At 41.2% G+C, this 22,778-nt stretch overlaps 1 long non-coding RNA gene across 1 annotated transcript in view; it reads left to right on the top strand.

The window, feature by feature from the left end:
- LOC309353787 overlaps nucleotides 1-8,517 on the top strand; it is a 103,410-nt gene extending 94,893 nt beyond the window's left edge. Inside the window, exons 3-4 of the long non-coding RNA XR_014162010.1 lie at nucleotides 6,000-6,080; nucleotides 7,787-8,517. This is a non-coding gene — a long non-coding RNA (uncharacterized lncRNA). The remainder of the gene's footprint in view (nucleotides 1-5,999; nucleotides 6,081-7,786) is intronic.
- The last annotated feature ends 14,261 nt before the right edge of the window (nucleotides 8,518-22,778 follow it).

Genomic DNA, 22,778 nt, shown 5'->3' with positions numbered 1-22,778 from the left:
AAAGTTCTTAACCCGAGGTACTATTTCTGGGTTAGTGGAGTCTGTAACCTGAAGCGTCTGTAACCCGAGGTACCACTGTACTGCATAAGCCACTGTGGTCTGTTCAGGATCACATTTCACTACAGGCATTTTATTTTCGATCCATTTCTTAATGATCCCCAACATGGAGTTCCGCTTTTTCACAGCTGCTAAAAATGTAATACAATAAAATGTGGTACAAATGAAAAAAAAATCAAGCAAGTGAAGCTTTTCCTGCTATTTTATTGGAAAGAACTTCATTGCCAAGTTAATCTGAAGATTTCTGCACATTCAGCTGCTGTTATAGGCAGAAGAGGGGCCATTAAAAATATGGGAACTTGGGCAGTTTCTGTGGGTCCAAACCCAAGATTTGTTATATTTTATTGACCTCCAAATGTGTGTGCTGTGGCTATATTTTCTTTGGAATGAGCTGCTGTATAAACAAAGTGTCCCTGTCTACAAGTCACCTATTCTGGGCTTCTGTCCTCCTGTGTCTGGATGTAATTTTCATGGAGCATGAAGTAAATTCTAAGTAAATGTGTTTAGAATTGAGTACCCATTTGTGGAAAGTGCCCTGAATGCCAAGGGTGCTATTTTAGATGAAAACAATTAAGCATTTATCCAAGTGTTTATAATTGTTTGACTGGCTCAGTTCATTGGCAGTACAGGAACAAACAGCAAAGAAACTTTGCACCTTTTTAAGAGTCGTTTGCATTTGCTTGAATAAAGAGCTTATTTTAGCCTTTCCTGCTACTTTCTTATTGCCTTTATAGCTAATATATTTTGCAATAGTTTCCCCCCTGACATTTTCTAATCAGGTTGCCTGCCTTTATACAGAGGAAACAATGGCTAAGAAATCAGCTCCTAGCCTATTTCTATTTGTTCCTGTCCGAGGAGATCTTTATGGGGGCATCAGCAAAGGTGATATTTCCAGAAATATATGCAAACTGCTGTAAGTGCTGCTACCCTGTTCTTCACTGACATTTTGGCCCAGTGATAAATGCTGTAGCAAAATAAGGCCATTCCGAAAAGGTCAACGGCAGAGAACCGATTAACGTGGCAGCTGCTTATGGAGGCATGTTAGTGTGATGGAATATACTATTTGCTTCATTTTTCTTTGGGGCTTCCATGCCATTAAATAAGTAGAAGGGGAGGGGAAAGAGAGGAAGCCACTGTAGTTGTCTGCTTGAATATGTAACTTGGCAACAGCAGAAAAAGGAAAGATCTAGCAAGGTTGATGGAAGCTCAAGTGGCCTTCAGGTCATTCCTTTCACTAGCTTAGGCTGATATGCCTTCTAGCCTTTCTTGGATAGGGATTGCTTGGCTACAGTGATCCATTAATTTATTTTGTTATTATTAAATTTATATCTCACTTTTCCTCTCAAAGGAGCCGATGTCATGGCTGCCTCAAGACTGAATTATTGCAGTGCTATTTACCTGTGGCTGTTCTTCTAATTGGTTCAGAAGTTGCCTAGTTCCAGTGCATCCATTTCAATGTACACTATTGCAATGTATTCTATTTGTACCAGGATCTGAAAACCACATACACTCTAGATTCTGCAAGGCTGGGTCAAGGGCAGGAAGAGCCACAGCTCAATGGTGCTACTCCTGGTTTGCATGGAAAAGGGCCCAGGAACAACCCCCAACATTTCCCCAATGGGATTGAGAAAGACTTCTCTGAAACCCTGGGGATTTGCTGTCATTAAGAGCAGAAAGTTCTGTGCTAGCTGAACCAATGGTAGGACGTAGTATGAGAAATCTCCCTATGGAGAAGAGGTGTCACCTACAGGCATCACAGGGGCACTTCCATCAATCACATTTTAAACCAGCCCTCAGGCTCAGAGAGTAAGATGAATACCGTATTTTTCGCTCTATAGGATGCACTCGACCATAAAGCGCACCTAGTTTTAGAGGGGGAGAACAAGAAAAAAAAACCTCTCCCTCTCTGCGCAGCGCCCCTTCAGCGAACCGGCAGGAGAAACAGAGACCCTTCCATTTCTCCTCCCGCTTCGCTGAAGGGGAACTGCGCAGAGAGGGAAAGCTGCGCAGTGCCTCTCCAGTGAAGCGAAGTCAGGAGAGTAAGACGGATCGGTGTGCTCCGTAGGCTTCGCGTTGCTTTCACTGAAGCCATGGAGCCTGCATTCGCTCTATAAGACGCACACATTTCCCCTTAATTTTTGGAGGGGAAAAAGTGTGTCTTATAGAGTGAAAAATACAGTAAGTACATGAGTCGTATTGTGGATCAGATGGTATGGTGTTTGTTTGTTTGTTTGTTTGTTTGTTTGTTAATAAAATAGCACAACTCCTTTTCAGTTTTTGGTAAGCACACCCCAGAAACTTTTATATACTTCTATTGGAGAATCTTGGTTTTAGAGGGGGGGGAATCATTTAACTTAATGGCTGTGGAACATGCAAATAACTTAATAACTTGAGGTTTATATAGCAGTGCTATTTACACAGGCTAATTAGATGGGAGACACATGGTAGATTCAGATAATCAGCCATTTCTGAGATGCGAGGTTCACATAATGTAGGTAATATTTTATAACATTTACATTTTTCAAATACATCATTTAGCATTTAGACTTGTTCATTTTCCTAACACATGGCTTTCATGCACGGATGGCTCTGGGAAATTTCTTTACATATTCATACTGTTTTAATTTTCCCCCTTTGCTGACTTAGGAAGACCAGGTGTGCAGAAGTATCTTTGGAAGAAGAAAATTCTCATCTTTTAAAAAGCATTTCCATTTCGAAGTCAATATTAAATATGCAAATTTAGGCAATAATGACATTAACAAACATCTTAACATCTCTTTAGAAGGCTGAAGTTTGACATGTAAAGATCTTCCAATCAGAGAGAAGAATGACAGAGAATATTTTCAACTCTACAGCCGGGGTTCTCAGTCTCTACATTTGTATTTGAGTATTGATAGTTGGTTACAAAATACCTGCAGGCCCACTGGGGTTCTGTCCATCCACTTATGGAAGAATCTTTGACTCAGCAGAAGCTTCCATAAGGGAGGTGCTCTTTATAAATTCTCCCTTCCTTCTGCACTCCTCTGTGCTACCTGCCACACTCTTCCAAATCTTTAGAGCAAATCTAGGGGGCTGCATGGGAAAGGGAGAACCAGTGAAAATTGGTTCCACCCTTTCCCACCAACTGATGCTTCCACTAATTCAAAGAGCTTCGGTGGTGGGTGCAATGGGACCCAACCCATTGGGCCAAGCCATGTAGAGTTATATAACTCCTCAAGGATTTCGCATAGCTCTTCTGTTACTATTCATGCAGGGCCATCCTACCATTAAGCAGAGTGAAGCAGCCATCTCAGGTGGCCGATGCTGGTGGGTGGGAATAGCAGCAGCATCAGTCTCCTGGCCATTCCTTCCGAGTCCCCTGAGCATTCCCTCTGTTGGAGGACAGAGCAGTGTGGCCAGCAATGTGCTCCTTAATAGCCGACTGCCCTCAGGTGTGACAGAGGATGCTGCCCTACTGCTGTTGAAACCAGGTGCTGCTGAAATAAGATTCAGCTTCCAGTCTGGTTGACTTCTTTATATGGAATGGAGTGAAGGTGCCATTTTTTCCTTTGCCTCAGGCATCAAAATGTCTTGTGCTGGCCCTGCATGCAACCAAAGAGCTAAAACCTAAAATGGCTTCTTATGTTTTTCTGGCAAAGAAAGCACAATTATGTTGTTTCGTGTGCCATTTTGTTGTCATTTATATGCTGCAAGAAATAAGGAAGCCACTCATCTTTTCTATGCGGACAGCAAGTATAGCATATTTTCTATGCTGGAGCCCTCTATAACCCATAATAAAGGCCCAAATCTTGATAAAGCCTTGCAAACCTAGACAGAACCTGGCACTATTAAATGCTTAGGAAGGTGGTTCATCCAGCCCCGGAAACAGCAGGTATCTATGTGATCATTTGAGACAATTAAATATTGATTGTGTCCTTGTACAGTATATACACATGTTGATATTTCTTCTGGCCTCCCTTTGAACCTCATTTTCCTTATGAGATTTTTCATTTGCTGCATAATTGCAACTGAGGAATTATAATGCCTTTTTGCAATGTAATTCATAAAGTCACTTACGGCCTTGCATAATTAAAATGGCCATATTGCACAGCTCACTGCACTTTGAAATGCATACTTTTGCTAAGAAAGTGTGTTTCATACAAGGCCCTAACAATGTGTGAAATGCTAGATACTTCGACAAACAAAATTATTCCAACATAAACTTTTACCATAATACTCAGAAGGTGGATGCAGAGTTAGCTAAAGATGTTTTGCTGGATGATGCAGAAAATTCAAATACCTGTTGCAGGAGAAGATAAATGAATGAAATAGCTGGTAGTTTGCTGCCTTTGCATGATACCCTGCAAAATATGCCACCTGAATAAGGTCTCACTGCTGTGCCTTGCCTAATAGTAAGGCTCGGCCTGAAAACATCACTTCCATTCCAGGCTTGGAACAATGTAGATAGATTAGGTGTAACATGGCTTGGTGTAACATGCCTCTGGTAGGCCAAACCTTTACAGTGCTTAATAAATATTTGCCTGCAGAATAATTAATCAACTCTTTTGTTTTTAGAAGCTACACAGCTTTTGATTTTGAGTAAGCCAATAAATCTACAGCATAAGGATCAAAAAAACAAACTTTCAACTCTTGTAACAACTGCTTTCACCTCTGTAAGGAGGCCTGCCTAACAGATCCATCACTGCCAAAGCACTTCTTCATTTGATTAATGATATGAAAAAAGAATCTATAGTCAATTTAGTTTTCCCCAAGCCAGTGAGATGCCTTGTGCAGTCTAATCTTAGCCATGCTTACCTGGAAGCAAGTCCCAATGGATTTACGTTAATGGGGTTTACTCCCAGAAAGGTATTCACCGGATTGCAGCCTAACAGAGCACTCTGACAAGGGAAGAAGAGATATACTGGCAAAGCAACAGCTGCGCCTTGTGTCCTGCCATTTTGTTGAGGGCAGGGTGGGAGGGCAGCTTTCTCTTTTATCTTCCATTGACTACATTCAGATAGAGTGCTATGATGCACAACCTATGCTTGCTTGTTTGTCAGAGAAATTCGTACCACGCCCTTTAATAAAATTCCCCATGCAGCTTATGTGATTTTAAAGACTGGGGGGAAAGACTTAAACAGTAAAATCACTAAGAGGTGAGAACCAGAATATATTCTGTTTAGAATGGGATTTTTATTGTGTGACTATGCACCTGATTCCACTACCGGAAACCAGCAGAAGGACTGCCACTCATGCAATGGGGCTTTCATCTCCCCACACCCATATTTGTTGGGATACTGCCAGGGAGACAAAGCCATCACTGCCTCCACGTCGTCTCCAGACGATCCATCGACCTCCCGTAGTCACGCAGTATCAGCAATTAGCGGCACCAAGCCTCAGAAACAGATTGCCACATTCCTGGGCTACACTCTGTCAGCAGAATTCACACAGCAAAAGTCGCACTCAGGAGGGTATCATTTAGAATGTTTATTCAGCGTTGGTCAGAACAAAGAAAAGCATGACCGACTGCTATCATGTTCTGGCGCAGAGAGAGAAAACGAAAGCAATAGCAAACATAAAACATCCTGAGAAACAGGAAATACGCAGACTCTGTGACTCACAAGCCTGCTCTCTCTTAAGGTGGAACGGAAATATCCTAACAATATTTGCCCTCCCCAACATCCACTCTGAAGGGGTCAGGAGAACACCCAGAACAGCATATGGGTGGTGGAAAGCGCCGCTATTCCACAAGACAGCCAGAAATCCTTGCACCAACAGAACAATCTCCTTAGTACTACATTGAATTCGATCCTATGTCTACGAGCATTCAAAAGAAACAATGGCATTGTAATGCATGAAGAATTAATATTCTTGCTAGTTCTGTTTGAAAACAGAACCTTTGAGAAGCAAAACACGCAATAGTGTTAGTGTGCTGACTTTGACAAAGTTTTACTCTCTTTCAGATCTCCTGCTCTTTGCCATTTCCTTTAATTGAGGAAGACTCCAATGTTCCAAATGAGGCTGTTGTAATCCTCATTTCCCAGGTGAGCCAATGGAAACTCAAGAAGATCAAACTGTATTTCAGCGAGCTGGTGTGATATTTATTCCCATTTCTCACTCCTCGCTCTTAATGCGCACACACCGGCTCTATTCCTCGCTGCCATTCCCACAAAGATGCTGTCCTGCCGCTTCATAATTCATTATGAGGAGTGTGCGTAAAACGCACGCTGACACATAACAGTTCTCCATAGTCTAATACCACCGCAGGGCTGCTTGTGAGCCAACCCACCCAGGACCGATCTACAGTGAGCTCCAGATTGAGAAATCAAATCCCAGGCTGATGTCTGTGTTGCCTTTCTGGCATTTGCAACCAGCTGCATTAGCATTTCCTAAAATACAGAGAGCAGTTGTGCTTTTGGAGGCTGCCCCAACGGGGACTCTCTGCTACTTCTCTCCTGTTTCTCAGTTTCCCAATAATATCTTGAGAAAACATTTACTGATTTATATATTTTTGTAAAAAATAGGTAGCAATTCTTGTCAGAAAATAGAACAAAGGATGGGTTACCTATGGCCCTCCAGATGTTTCCACTAGAATTCCAATCAGCCCCAGGTAGTGGAAACGGATGATGGGAATTGTAATTTGAAACATCAAGAGGCCACAAGGCTGGGGAAAGCATCTGATATCTATTGCATCTGATAGTGTGATGCCGAGTTTACAGACAAAACAGCGCAGCCAGCCCAAGACAGTTTGCTGCCCGAGGAGAAGGGCAAGATTACGTTTTTCCTCCCATAACTAGTGGTTACTGCTAGTTCATGGGTACAAGACAAGCTGCATGCAGGGCCGAAGGAAGGGGAACCGGCACTTGGTGTGGGGTGTTGGGGGGCGGGACGTGCGTGCGCGCCGTATGTAGGGTGCATGCGCAGCACAGTAAGTAGCACTGCTGTGCATGTGCTGCCAGGCAGTTTGCTGACAGTTCCACTTGAGCGCCGCATGGACGGCAGCGGAGGGTGCAGCCATGAGCGGAGGACTCTCCGCACGCGGCTGCAGCGGAGCAATGGCAGTGGCTCATGCCAACGCGCCCAGGGGTGGTGGGGTGACCCCCCGGCAGGGTGCCTTCTTGTCACCCCCCTCAGAGATGGCACCCGGGGCAGACTGCCCCCCGCCCCCTTCCTCTGCCACTGGCTGCACAGCCCACACAGCTCAGTGCTTCCAAACCTCATCACAACCCACCAGTATCTACTAATGGTAGGGCCAGCACTGCCTTTTCCAAATATGTGCCTTTTCTAAATATCCTGTTTCTAAATTATTCAGATTGATTCAGTAAACTAGAAACAGAAAACTGGGAAGAAGTGGCGTCAATAAAAATGCCACTATTGTTCACAAGGAATTCAACCCATCCTCTTTTGTTCACAATAATTTGTGGCTCAAAGGTTTTTTTTTATTATCTTGACTGTATTTTCTTTTCATATTCATGAACACCTCCTAGCTGTAAGCCATAGTGAATGAGTCTACCGCTTAAAAATATATATCTTGCTTTGCTTTTCAATTTCAATTTTTATTTATTTCACCCAACCACCCATTTATTTCTGTAAGTCTTTCCCTATGAGGAAAGCTACCTTCTTATCAAATGCAATCTGAAATCTTGTTCTGTAAATGGGCAAAATATTTTGCTGGCAATTCCCCAGAAAAACTTATCCATCTCTTTCTCTTTCTCTCCCTCTCCATCCACCCTTTTTGATATTTTGCTAGGTGAAGCCAGCTCACAGCAATGTTCTCTGCAAGGACCCCTACTGTGAGGCACCCTAAAAGAAACATGTCAATTGTATAGTGAAAGGGACATTAGTCTGGAACAACGTTGTTGACATGAAGTATTGCATTAAACATGAAACAAAAGCAAGTATCCTGAAATTCTGTCCGATATGAAAGCACTCTTAGGGGGAAATGAATAGCCAGACGGGTTCTTTCACAGAGGTCAATGCCTTGCAGAATTCACAGCTTTGGGTGTGAACCTGATCATTCCAAATATTAGATTTTTCGAAAAGAATTCCTTGAATATACTATTAATATATGGGGAAGTACTTTAATCTATAGGAAAGTAACTTCAGGGGCTAGAGGCTCAAAGTCTGGGAACAGAATGCTGCATTGTTGTACATTGCTTTGGCTACTTTAAAGGACTGAATGGGCAAGTGGTCTTACCAGCAGGATACATTTTCATGTATTATGTGATCACTGGCAACGGATTGCTCTTCACAGGGGAAACATATCTTTTGGAGGCACTATTCACTCTTAATCCTGATTAAAGACAGCTGGAGTTTCAGCAGTTTAGTATCTGTGAACATCAGCCCCATACTGTACAGCCTCATTTTGGAGATAAATTAAGATGAGCAAAAATAGAGAAAAAATATATATTCAAATTAGGATTACTGCAGATGACAATGGATAATGCCCTGGGGTACAGGCTCAATATCATTTGTATCTCGGGCTCATTTAAATGTATGCAAAATTTATGTCGTATGAATGTCCGTATTAAGATTTTATAGCATACATTTTGTATGTCATTATTTCTTGGCATATTAAAAAGACTTATGGCTGCTAATGTTGCTTTTGCTTGTAACATAAAGCTGGTGAGAGCACTGAAGTGCATGGATACCAGTATCATAGCCATCTCTTTGTGGCATGTGTAAGACTTTAAAACGCATCATGATGAAATGAACTTTTAAAAGTTTTTTGTTATGTTAATTCTCTCTGTCCCACCGCCTCCTCTGTCTAACCACTCCTTGCCCTATAACCCCTTTGGTCACTTTCAGCAAAGTCTGGACTCATTATTAGCATCATTCATCATTGGTTCATCATCGGTTTATTTGTCTGCTGCTAATTTTTAACACACACACAGACACACACACACACACAGAGAGAGAGAGAGAGAGAGAGAGAGAGAGAGAGAGAGAGAGAGCCTGCTTTGTGCAACTCCAAATCTTGTCTACCATGTTGCAGACTTTTAACAAGTTTCTTGGGGTTGTACCCAACTAAGTCCTATTCAGAGCAAACCCATTCAAATTACTGGATCTAAGTTAGCAATTTCTATTCATTTCAATAGGCCTTCTCTGAAGAGATCAGACATTGGATACAACACTTAGCATGTAACGGTGAAATTAAACATTGAAATTAAACATTGTGCTCTTCCAATTCTTCTATCTGCACAAACAAGCCCCCTGCTTTCCCTGTGTTCTGTTCTGGGGGCTTGCCCCCCCCACCATTTGGAGGGGTACAAAAGGAGGAGTCAAGGAAAAGCCCAGTTGCAAAAGCAGAAGTTCTTATGCATGGCATCCACTGACAGGGCTCATTAGGTGAATCCAGCCCCCAACCCCCCCATTATTTTCATTCTTCGGGCAAATTTTCTTGCAATGAAGGCTCATTTGCAATTTTTCCATCCAGGAAGGAGTTGGCAAGGAAGTTGCAGCATTATTATACTATGAATAGCAAAGGAAGGCAGCATTATGCACGGGGTTCTTCTTTGACACCATGGGCAAGCTAGCAGTCAGAGGAAAAGATGGGGAAGTTTGGTTCAGTATTTGGGAGTATCCCCACACATTGTGTGATGCCGGAGAGCAGGGCAGCATACACCTTCATATCCTTGCACCAGCCCTTTATCAATGCAGGGGGAGAGCCTACCAAATGTGCATTTGTCGTTCATGTGGAGAGCCAATGCATGTTCAAGAAACAGCCACACTATAGGCATACTGTTAAGTTGTGGGTAGACATAGCGGACAACACAGCAATTCTTCCAAAGCAGCTCTTTATTTGTAAGCTGGAACAGAACTGACTGAGGAGCTCAGTCAGCCTGCTTATATAGAGCTCCAGAACAATGTAACTGTTGCCATTTTCTAAAACTATCCAATCACTGAACGTCACTTTTGATCCTTCATTTGCATACAAACTATCCAATCACTGAACGTCACTTTCGATCCTTCATTTGCATACAAACTATCCAATCACTGAACATCACTTTCGATCCTTCATTTGCATAACTATCTACAGTATCCCCCTGCTGGCCCAGGGTGAGACTTCACTACATAACACATACCATCAACACATGGATAGAATTGCAGAGGGGCCAACAGGGGACGAATGGTGGGTAGAGTTGCACAGCCCCACCATGACAGTTATGTGTGACTGAATATTTATTTATTTATTTATTTATTTATTTATTTATTTGTATTATTTATACCCCTGAATAGGGATTTTTAGAGTTGGGCGGAAGTGCAGCATGGCACCCATGTCAGCAAGATGTGAGAAAGAGTTGTTACTGTTCTTTTTACTCAACGTAGGTGCTGCAGAGAGCGGTATAGGAACACTGACAAATATTTAGAGATAAGAAAGTACACAAAATGAGAAATGCTAGCCGATGGCGGCTGTGATGCAGGAATAAATAAGAATTTCCATAAGCTGCTGAGTCTAAGAAGATGTCTAGATCTGGAGTATCTGTTAAAGTAGAAAAGGCCTCTCCCTTTCCTACACTAAAGATAAGAACAATGATCTCCCCTTCCTCCTGTTTCTTCCATTTGTCCATAACTTAGATGAGCTAGTTGAAAAGAAAAATCATAGAAAAGAAGTTTTGGGAAAGAATAGCAACCATTAATTCTGGGATGCTACCAAACGGCACCTATTTGGTTTATTTTAATGCATTTCTGAAATATATGAATAAATAAATAAACACATATATTTTGACATCATCAACACTTTATACCAGATCAGATCATTGTAAGAATGAGTTACCTGGTCCCCATGACGCTGTAAGTCAAACTATCACTTGCCAAGCCCACACTGCCGCATTGAGCTAAACCAAGGTTCGGCTTAGTGTGTCATCCCAACCTGGGCTCATGGTTAAGCTCTCTCCTAGCTAACCATGACCAATCTAGGAGCTGCTAGCTTTGCATGGCCCAGGCGGCTTGGTTGGTTTGGCATGCAAACTAGGCCTATGGAAAATATAAGATGATAATTTAATTTGGAAAGAAAGAATGAGATCCAACTTTGAGGGCCACTGCATTTTGTTTTAGTGAGAGGGTTGCAGGCAACAACTTATGTTTGTGCAACAGGACTTCTCCCCCCCTTCTCCATTCTATGCACCCCTAAACCTGTTCTAGGGAATTGCCCCAAGATGTGGGGCACCCATGAGAGATGGGAGAGGCCTGCTGCACAGTTATCTCACTGGGGCAATTATTCTGTTGAATACCACCCAAAGTTTTTAAAGGCATAGGTTTAGTTTAATAAGAGGCCCATAACAAGATATGCTTTTAAATGATAATGACACAAATGTGCAGCTGTTGAGGATATAAAGCACATTTTCAAAGCTTTTATTTTGGAGTCAATATTTCCAGAACATTTCCAGATCTATTTTGAGTCTCATTTTTGTATCTTCTACAACTGACTGTCAATACACATCCTATAGATGTCTGCTCAAAAGTAAGCCCAACTGAGTTTGACGGGATTCATTTCCCAGAAAGTGGGTATAAAATTGAAGTCTAAATCTCTCTTGCACTGTATGTTTTCCTTTGAGAATGTAAACCGCTCACCACATTTCATCACAGCTGGTAAAAACTAGGTCATTAATATTTCTAATCGGAGCTGAATCCTGGAAGGGAAATACTTTTAAAACGCAGAGTCCATCTTGCTTAGCAGAATTATTTTAAACATCCCTAAACTGTATTGACAACATGTTGCAATACAGAACATTGCACCCACAGTTATTCCTTCATTCTGGTGCTGCTTGCGTTAAAGTGTAAATTGCGCTGTTTGTTCTTTCCCCAAAAGAATGAGTGATCAACACTGTAAATGACATGCAGTAATTATCTTTGATTAGCAACTATGCTAACTTTAAGGAAATAAAGTAGATGTTGATTACCAATCACTAATGTGGTGCTTTCATGAACATCCATAATTCCACTCATGAATATACATTAATCTTATGCATGAGCTGTTATCTTTATCTACAAATGAAAGGCACTAACAATTTCATTTTATTTTTCAACAGGAACATATTATATTTTTTTAATGGAGAGGCGGGTAAAAATGGGTATTACCTAAAATTTCAATGGCTCATTGCTCATACTTCACCTGAAACTGTACCTGTGCTCTTTATCTACTAAAAAAAATGCAGCACTTTATTAAGCTGGCTGATAAGCATGAATAATTGCTCACACGTGAGCTGTGTAGCGTCAAAGAAGGTACTCGTGGCAAATTGGAGAAAAAAGGAATTTCTGCTTTCCATCATGCCCTTTTCGCAGAAGAAGCTGCTGCACTTTTTCTTCAACATTACTCATGCGAGGAGCCCTCTGCGCTTATCAGCCAGCTCTTACGAGAACAAGTTCTAAAGCAGGAAAAGGCAACAAAGCAAAATCCCATAGGTATTTTTTCATTTAAAACTTTCCTCCCTCACTTTTCTTTATAGATTAATTTCAGGAAGCTTACGGAATGAGTAAAACACATCCCAAAAATAAAAACAAGAACAACATCCAAAAATTGCTTTAAAATAGTATTGTAAGATCAGAGCAGATTAAAATGAGTTGGGAGCTTGAGAAACATCTTCAGATGAACAGTGCAGTCCTATGCATATTTACCGTATTTTTCGCCCTATAGTACAGCGCTGTCCCCTGACCTGGTTTGAAAGCTGGCGGCAGGCAGTGGCGTAGCATGGGGGTGCAGGGGGGCCGGCCGCAGCAGCCGCAACATCTGGGGGTTAGGGTTAGGGGGCGCAAATCCACGGGTTAGGGGGCACAAATTACTTGCCTTGCCCCGGGTGCCGACAACCCACGCTATGCCACTGGTGGCAGGAGAAGCCTGCTTCTCCTCGCCGCCAGCCCCACAAGCTCGGGGGACAGCTTCCTGCCCCAGCCCCGCGCCTGGGGGGGGGGAATAATTTTTTTTCTTTATTCCCCCCAAAAAACTAGGTGCGTCCTATGGGCCGGTGCGCCTTATGGGGCGAAAAATACGGTACTTGTAAATAAGTATTGTGTTCAATGGCGCTTACTCCCAGGTAAATGTGTATAGGTTTGCAGCCTAACCACATTAAAAGTTTGATGGAATAAAAAAATCGTAGCTTAAAAGAGAGCAAATCATCTGCAACTCTCTACAGAGAGAGTTCTGTAACCTGAGCACCAGAACAGAAAAGATATTGTGTCCCATTCAAACTAACCATGCTTCTGAATGTGGTAGAACATACTGCAGGGCTCCAACATGGTGGGTAGAAACAATCATATGGCAGAAGAAAGTGCTTCAGGCAGGATCAATGAGGATGCTTACCAAATGGGAAATCCCATAATAAAAATGGTTTCCTATCAGAAGTACTCTGTTTAGTAGACCAACAAAGGTCATTGCCAAAAGTCTTCAGCACAGATACACAAGCACACGTGCCAATATTGCTTCAGTAAATCCACACTTCCAAGGCAAAGGCTTTCTTCAAAGCAAGCATCTAAATAAAAGAAAAAGCATATCCAGGAGAGGGATGGTCAACAACACATCTCTTGAGAGTTTAGGTTCTAGGGTGTAATGCTTTTTCGTAGTTCCTTCATTTTTGGAGTCATCCTTCAAGCAACTTTAGTTAGGCGACACCTATGCATTGAAACTCCCATTGCATAGCAGACAAGCACTATCTTCTTTCCTTTTTGGTACTTATTGAAGACCTCTCTCTTCCAACAAATATTTTAAGTGGAATGTTTTATCCCAGTCCTTATCTGTGTTGGCCTAGAAATTGTATTTCTCTGTGTTTTTATTGCCGGTGTTTTTATTGTGAAATTGCTTTGGGATGTTTCATGGGAAGTGATTCATAAATGAAATGAATTAAAATAAATAAATCTTCATGGTCTATTCCCTTTATTCTCATTTGATTGTCATTTATCCCCTCTGGGAAAAGACTTATTATGTATTGATGTGATCATAGCCTTTGCGCAGAATTTTACCAAGGCAAATGGCACATGCACTGGGGGGGGGGGACCCAGCTTAAATGCAAACTTGATGTGATTAAACAAACAGTTGTAGCATTATTATTTTTTGTGGTGTTTTGCCAATGTGCCATAGTGTGGTAGCACAATACTGCTACATCTGTGGTGACATCATTATTGTTGCAAGGGAAATGAAAGCTGAGACAAACCAAACACGCTCCAATTGTGGAATTAATTTTAGACATTGTTTCAGTTAAACAGAAATTTAGAAGGAGAACAGCAGGAACAAGGGTGGAGCAAACCAGAGGAACAGTAAAAGAATGAATGGACGGAAAGCCTTTCATGTGCACCTTGTTCTTATTTAGGCCAGCCTATGCTGTTTATTTGTTGCATCACCAGTCATGGATCTGGCAATGCTGCCAGTAGACAAATGATATTTCAGTCAGACACATAATACCAGACTTCACCTCTTTCAGCCTGTCGGTCATACTCCAATATGGAAGGAGGTAGAGAATTCTGAGAGAGAACTCAAGAAACTGAAACCCAAAATGTGGCTATGAAAATAAAAGGCCACTCAAAATAAGAAGCTGAGCTGTCAGTATAACAATGCGGTGTAAGTGTTTGAAAGCTGAAAGGAGACGACTGATTGCTCCCGAACTAACATCACCTTAGCGAGCCAGTGGAAGTCTGTACTTTTACAGTGCATGTACAACTGCTTACCTTCAGAAGCGACTGGCAGGATGGGGGGGGCATTGCCTCCCTGGCATCACAAGCAGAGGTTGCTGCCAGTAACTGAGAGGGTGAGAAGGAGGTGGTGGAACAGTTGGCATGGTGCCAACAGAGCAGCAGAGACAATATTTTGTTCCCAATGCTGTACCTGTACCCTACTTCTTTACCTCTACTTCCCTTCCACTCAGTTATCAGCAGCAATCTTTGTCCCACCCCATGACTGCTTACATTTTGTGCTGGTACCCCTACATTTTGTACTGGCCAGTACTGCTTGCTTACATTTTGTACTGACACCTCATTTGTGGAACACCCTCCCTTTACGGGTAAGACAACACCGCCATTATTTCAGCACCAATGGATTATGAGCCTGCTTAGCCAATCTTTTTTCAGTTTTCAATGTGAGTTGAAATGTCAATTTTTCAAGAATGTTAAGCCATTCTTGAGAATTTTTCATTTGGTTTTATTGATGGTTGCTTCTACCTACACCCCAGATTCAGGGGCAGTGGGCTCACCATGTCTGGGCTTGCAACAACATGGATATTCTAAAACTCTTCTATGAAAAGCATTTTCCTAATGTTCTTGAAATTTGTCTCTGGAAACAAATAAATTCAGAAATAATAGAAGTAGCCTTCCAGTGAACCAGAAATCTGAGACTTGCAGTTACAGGAGAAAACAGAAATTGGAGCATGTTGATTATGGAGATATGATGGATTCAATTTTATATGCAGCAACATATTAAAAATATTCAAATTACACAAGAGTGAAGCATACTATAAACCCAGCCAAGGAGATGAAATATTCTGGTTGCTGCAGCAGCATTTTGTAGACAGTAATATTGTATCCATTTATTGCATTTTTATGTCCCTATCTGAAGACCTATACCCCACAATGGGATGGATCTCATACTGTGAGATCTAATGCAAATCTCAACCAGAAGTGTACAGGTCATACATATATTACATGGCTCAGCCTAAGTTTTTCAATGTCATTAAATCAATGTATTGTCCATCCTGGTGTGTTTGAAAGAATGTACAGAACCAGCTGTGATGCCATCTCCAGTTATTCTAGGGGATGTGGCATGTTTCTATCCTACCCCATCCCAGAAGATATGTGTTGATATTCATGGACAAGAGAGCAAATGTGGCATCAGTGGCAAATATAAAATACTTATTCTTTGCTTGCTGGTCATTTAGGAAAAGCTATAACAGCTAGGTCCCCCAAAGCTCTATGAAAGCATAATTTATGACCCTCAAAGTGGCAAGAAGCTGTTGGAACAGTCTCAGCCATGAGTAATATCCACATAGTGCAAGGACCATGAATTACTGCGAAGGGGAAGCAGGAGTTGGCCTATAAATTGTAGATTTTGATAGAAAACCAAACTTGTTCAAACACAGTCCAGAGAATATGGCTGTGGAGGGTAACTGGAATGACTATGGAGATCTCATGGACAGTGATGCTCTGGAGCATCTTGGAGTCACAGGGATGGAGAGAAATTACTTTGGTTTGCATTTTACTGAGAACCTAATATGCACTTTCTGAACCAGTAAGGCCAACTGAAATATAGCTATGCCTTTAAAATTTCTTCAAATACTTCTTCAAATTTTGCAATGCAGTGCTCCAACCAAAAATGTATACCAAATTTCATAATTCAGGAGAAAGTGCACACTAAAATTCATGTATTAATGAAAAATGCATATATTGGGCAAAGTGCATACAAAAGCACTTTCATTTGTAGTGTATCTGAATCCCAGATTTGGGAATGGGTTGAAACAAATACTCACTACTGAATTTATGTACTGTAGCTTATTGCCCCTAGGTCTGAGTCTGAACAGATGCATTTCCTGTATTGAGAAAAAATACAAAAATGTTTATATAAGGAAAAATTAGCAGTAAAATACTGATGGATTTCCATGAGTACTTAAAAATAAATCAGAAACTGATGTGGAGAACTGAATTTAAGATTGGAAAAAATAAGAAACAGAGAAAAACCAAAACTGACAAATTTGATAGATAGATAGATAGATAGATAGATAGATAGATTCTTTATTGTCATTACACAAGTGCAACATTGCACAAGTACAACGAAATTGGATGCCATCCCTTAAAAACAACAAAAGCAAAAACAACAACAACAACCAAACAAACCACATTCCAGCCACACCCACACCCACACCCATCAAACTCCCAGGTCACACTATCGAGTTACAGCATTCAAAAAGGCCACAGCTCTTGGATAGAAACTATTTTTCAGTCTATTTGTCCTTGACTTGATGTTTCTATATCTCCTGCCAGAAGGCAGTAGTGCAAACAGACTGTATCCCGGGTGAGATGAATCCTGCAGGATGTTGTTTGCTTTCCTAAGACAACGGGAACCGTACAGTTCTTCCAAAGATGGGAGAGGATGACCAATAATCCTTTGGGCTGTGGTTATGACCTTCTGGAGCACCTTCTTCTCCCTAGCTGTACAACTGGAGAACCAAGCACAAATACAGTATGTGAGAATGCTCTCTATGGAGCCTCGGTAGAAGGACACCAGCAGTCTCTCACTCAGATTGTTCTTCTTTAAAAGTCTGAGGAAATAAATTCTCTGCTGGGCCTTCTTCACCAGAGCAGTTCTGCTCATCCCAACATGGAAATATGATGGCTTACCTGTAAATAAATCAGTGGGAATTACTTCTGTGTAAACAGGCATAGGATTGGGCTGCAAATCATGCAACTAACAGTGTGTGAAGCTGCTGTTCAAAGAATTTAGCCTTGTGAAGGCTTGGATTATTTCCCCTCCTTGATTGAAGAAAGCTCAGTAATGACAAATTCTGTACTCTGCAGTATTACACTTCAACCATTATTGCTAGTCTCTGTTGTCCATAAGAACTGTTGAGAATGCAGCTTGCCCCTACTTCAGAGCTATTCAATTTGTGCCATTCCCAGCTCCCCCTGAATTGTATAATAGTGTAAGATGAAAGCAAGACTTCACTGCTCTCACTTGGTTCCACAGCCTCTCCTTGGCCTTTTGTATTCCTCCTAGATTCCCTCTTGGGCTACCATTCCATGCCAGGGACTGAAGCAAGTAAAATGTCAATTTCATTGAGTTCAGCTAATTTTCACTATAAATTACCACACACCACATACGCTGTCAGACTTTCATTAGGCGCACAGCCAGCCTGAACAAAGCCCTTAACCTTTTGAAGATTTTTTTGGAGCCTAGCAAAGATTACTTCCAATTCCTTCTTTTCACATAGATATTGATATCCTAATCTTGGCACATATCCTGAGAACAGCCAGTAAAATGTAGCTGAACCTTTGCAAGGGAGAAAAATAGCAACTGTGGTCTGCATCTGAAGATGTGTCCACTATCTGTAATATCAGTTTATTTAAATTTCTACAGTTTTAACAATAAGCTGTGATTGTGGCATGGACCCTAAGTTTGGGGCTGTTAACCATTTTCAGAGAAGAGCAACTTGACCTCCATTAGAAAGAATTAACCACATTTCTTCTTTTGGCAGCATGCATACTAATACCATAGAACTGGAAATGCAGATGGCTTTATTGAAATTTGGAATCCACTTATAAAATATTCCATTGATAATCTTAAAGAATTGTATCCACCGGACTCACAAACTGGACTTCAGCAAACCTTTATAGGCTGATCTGTCCTGGAGAAGGGAGGGGATATGGCAGGGGACTGTTTGTAATTGTGTCACACATTGCATGTATCACGCACATGTGGTAGACAGCAAAAGAGCCAGTAATGTTTTAGCATGAAACAAAGCTAGATTTGTTTTGTTTTGTTTTGTTGACAGCCACCCAATAACACTGTTCTCCAGGTGACTTGCAGCACAAAATGATAAAATACAATTAAAACCACAATATCATAAAATAACAATTTCCAATATAAACACAGCAATAACACCTTACAGCACAGGGAAGAATAAAAGCCAATAAATAAAAATGAAAAGCAAAACCCACTCGATTGTTTTTTGTTGGTTAGTTGGTTTAAAGCCTGGATAAATGAGCATGTATTCACCTGCTGGTACCAATAGGACCATAAAATATCAGGTTGAGTTCTGATGGGAGGGCATTCCACAACTAGATTGGCAACACCTGACACACTGAAAGCTTCAACTTGAATGTGATGCCCAGAATCCAGAGTCCTACTTATTTAGCACATTTGGTATACCACTATTCCTTTAGGAATCTTGGGGCAGATGATCCTATTTTATTTTCACACCCACCTTGTCAGGTGGTTTAGGCTGAGAGATCATGCCTGGCCAATGGCCACCCACTGAACTTCATTGCCAAGTTAATCAGTATCCAAGTAAGTTATGCTACCCATTCAGCTACACTGGGTTCTGTGGCTGCTCTGATCCATTGATAAAGATCCCACACCAGTGGAATTCCCCATTAAGCTGAGTGGAGGGGGTGATCTAGACATGGTTGGGTGGAAGATTTCAGTGCTATATTGCTGTTAGATATGTATACACTTTGAATAATACGAAAAAAGCTTCATTGCTGCATTTGATCAAAAGCACACTTACTGTATCTGACTGGCAGAATTCAATACACTAACATGACATTTATGAATCAATCTCATGCACCAAACAAACAAAAGCGTAATTCATTAATGGAAAATCAATTTGCATGGCTGCTTAGAAAACGAATTCCTATATTAATTCTGTCGGGTAATCGTATGCAAAAAGAGCATCTGCCTCAAGGAGATGCCTCTATTCTGTATGTTGTAGAAAGGGGTAGCCTAGCAGAATCCAACCCCCTAGGTGAATGTCACAGAAGATCACTGGCCTGAAAGCAGGTCATGATTGAGGAAGGCCTGGAAAGATGATCTGCTGTGGCTGGCAGAAGAAAAAAGGCTCCTAGAGGTCTCAGTATAGCTTCATACCCAGCTACCTTATTCTGGCTGCCACCTACCTGTCAAACCCCACCCTTCTTTCAGTGAATTAAATTTGTGTGTGTGTTCACGAGTGTTACTATGGACCGAAGTCTGCTGCAACTTGGTTGAGAAAGCAAAGTTTTTCCCCCACTCCCAGAGCACACAACTGGACTTGGTGGCCTGGTTTTCCCCTTCCTCATTCAGATTTCTGAATTTTACTGCTCTGTCTGTGCCATCATAGTTGGAAAGTCTGGCACCAGACAGGGAACATAAGACGGGGTTAGACTAGAGAAAGTTGAGAGGCACAGAACAAATTCTTTGAGGGACCACCTTGAGAAGTCTCCAGGCTTCCAGCCCATAAATCAAACCCAATGTGTTATGCATTATTGTATGTTTCCCTCCATTCAGCTTCCCTTGGTTTTTATTTGTCAGACAGCCTGGATATGGTTTACTGAGGCGTATAGACTGGCTAGCACCAGTCTAGGAAATTGTTGAAGTAGCTTATTCAATAAAGTTGTGGCCTGTTTTTATCCCAGATTACTGTGTTGCTCTCTGCTACCCTGACTTATATCACACAGTAGGCACTGAAAGAAAATGACCTATATATTAAAAAAGATATATTAACATCAGATCCTTGAAATGTGAAAGTACATTTTTCTTTTGAGGCTAGATGGGGAATTTTCACCAGACTATAAAGGAAGAAAAATAGGCAGCTGACTAGGTACACAGCCCTGCTAAATTATTTAAGTAATAGACAAAACAAAAAAAATTCCTTCCAGTAGCACCTTAAAGACCAACTAAGTTAGTTCTTGGTATGAGCTTTCGTGTGCATGCACACTTCTTCAGATACCTTCAGATACCTTCTTCAGGTATCTGAAGAAGTGTGCATGCACACGAAAGCTCATACCAAGAACTAACTTAGTTGGTCTTTAAGGTGCTACTGGAAGGAATTTTTTTTGTTTTGACTATGGCAGACCAACACGGCTACCTATCTGTAACTTAAGTAATAGAATTTAAGCTAATTTCAGTGGAAATTCAGTGGGACTTACTTCTTCATAGGCACATAGGTGCCTTTTCATGTTTCCAGATATGTGAGAGCCATTCTTTCATGAGCTGATCCTATGTGGCTGGAATTTGAATCTGAATGAGGGATTGTGTGGGCAGCGGCTGGTCACAACCAGCATCTTCCTCCTCCTAGGAGGGTGCTGATACATAGGATCTACCCCAGCAGCTGGCCCTATCCATATGGTTGCATCATTCAGACACCACCCCTAACCACAGGCAAGCCACTCACAGAACAGCAGCTCCTTTGCAACTGGAGAACATCTAAAGTGAATCTCAGGGAAAGGAGAAAGAACCAGAAGTCATCACAACAGTCCCTTTATTCCTCTGAGTATGAGGAAACAGGAATTCTGCCTCAAAGTAAAAGCAGAATGGCCAGTATTACACATGAGTGGCTGGGGAAACCCAGCCAGTTGGGTGGGGTATAAATAGTAAATTATTATTATTATTATTATTATTATTATTATTATTATTATTATTATTATCATTGTGTAAGTACTGAACTACAGTCTTGTTGCCTAGAGAGGTCTCTGGAGGAGTAAATATCTCAGATGGATAGAGGGATATACTAGTTTGTGGAATTTCTTTATCAGGGTAGCATACTGGCATTTGGTCTGCCTTCTTTGAAATACCGTAGTTGATGAACTCTAGATGACTCTGTGTTAAAACACATAAATAAATAAGCAGCGTTCTTCTCCACACATTTCTCTGCACTTCTGCTTTAACCGGTTAGCACTGCAGCTACACAAGTGATCTATGTTATAGTCATAGCTTTCTTATTTTCCCGTGAATAACCAACGTATCAAAATGCATCTGCATTTCATAATTGTAAGCCAAAATATGCACACACAAACATAACTTTGATAGGATAAGATAAAGCAAAATATGAATGCAATTTTAAAAAATTGGCTTCCGTTTGGGGGTTTTTTAGGCCTTAAAATAGCATTCTTTTTTGCTAAGAGGCTTTCATTTTAGCACATAATGTATTTTAGTCTATAATTTACAAAATGCAATTAGTATATAACGGGCTTAAAAATCGGAGGGAGAGAAGAAATAGCTGGCAATAGTATGAAACTGCAGTAAATCTGATTTTATATATATATATATATATATGCAGGTTTTGGTGTCCTCGGGTGTCTTCCCGTGTAAAAGTTGGGGTGTCTAGGCGACGTTTCGACGAGGTCTCACTCGTCATCTTCAGGCTGGTGCTTTCGGCTTCTTGTTACTGGAACAGAGCAGGATCTCAGTGTTTGAGTTCCTATAAATACTGTTGAGGGGGTGTGGTGTATAGCCTCCAATGTTCTGGGCAGAGAGGAAGTTCCCAGGCTAGTGTGCCTTTTCTTCTTTTGTTCCTTAATTACTTGAGGGATATCTTGAGTGATTTCTTGAGTGATATCCTGAGTACCACTTAGGTGGGTCATTAGGTGTGGATTAGTTGCTAAAGTCTTTGTGTCTTGACCTCTTGAACTTTGTGAAGAGTTTTTCTGAGAAGATGGCTGTACTGCACTTAGTTGTGCTCTGGCTTGGAACTCAAACACTGAGATCCTGCTCTGTTCCAGTAACAAGAAGCCGAAAGCACCAGCCTGAAGATGACGAGTGAGACCTCGTCGAAACGTCGCCTAGACACCCCAACTTTTACACGGGAAGACACCCGAGGACACCAAAACCTGCATTCCTGTACCCGTGAAAATCTACGAAAGCAAATATATATATATATATATATATATATATATATATATATATATATATATATATATATAAGTACCACAAAGATTGGATAATAGAATGGCCAAAAGAATAAGTGGGAAACCTTAATGATAATCTGTGATTCAGTTCACAAAGAAAAGTACTCTAGATTCACTACTGTCTCTCATCTAACAGTACAAACCTATATGCAATTCAGTGGAATTTATTCCTATTTGTTGCAAATTCACAGCCTAAAAGTGCAACCCTATGCCTACTTACTCAGAAGTAAGTTCAATTATTTCTAATGGAGCTTACTGTCTTGTAAAGTTGCGGCCTAAATGTATTTATTTTGTGTTATCATTAGCTCTCCATGGCAAATTATAGATTCCCTGAATGACACCCTCATGCCTTAACCCAGCACTCTAGAATTAGAGATGAAGAA

This window comes from Podarcis melisellensis (assembly GCF_964234715.1).
Source record: "Podarcis melisellensis genome assembly, chromosome: 1".
Taxonomy (NCBI): Eukaryota; Metazoa; Chordata; class Lepidosauria; order Squamata; family Lacertidae; genus Podarcis; species Podarcis melisellensis.
Note: the sequence above shows the minus strand (reverse complement) of the source record. Positions and strands in the feature narration are given on the sequence as shown.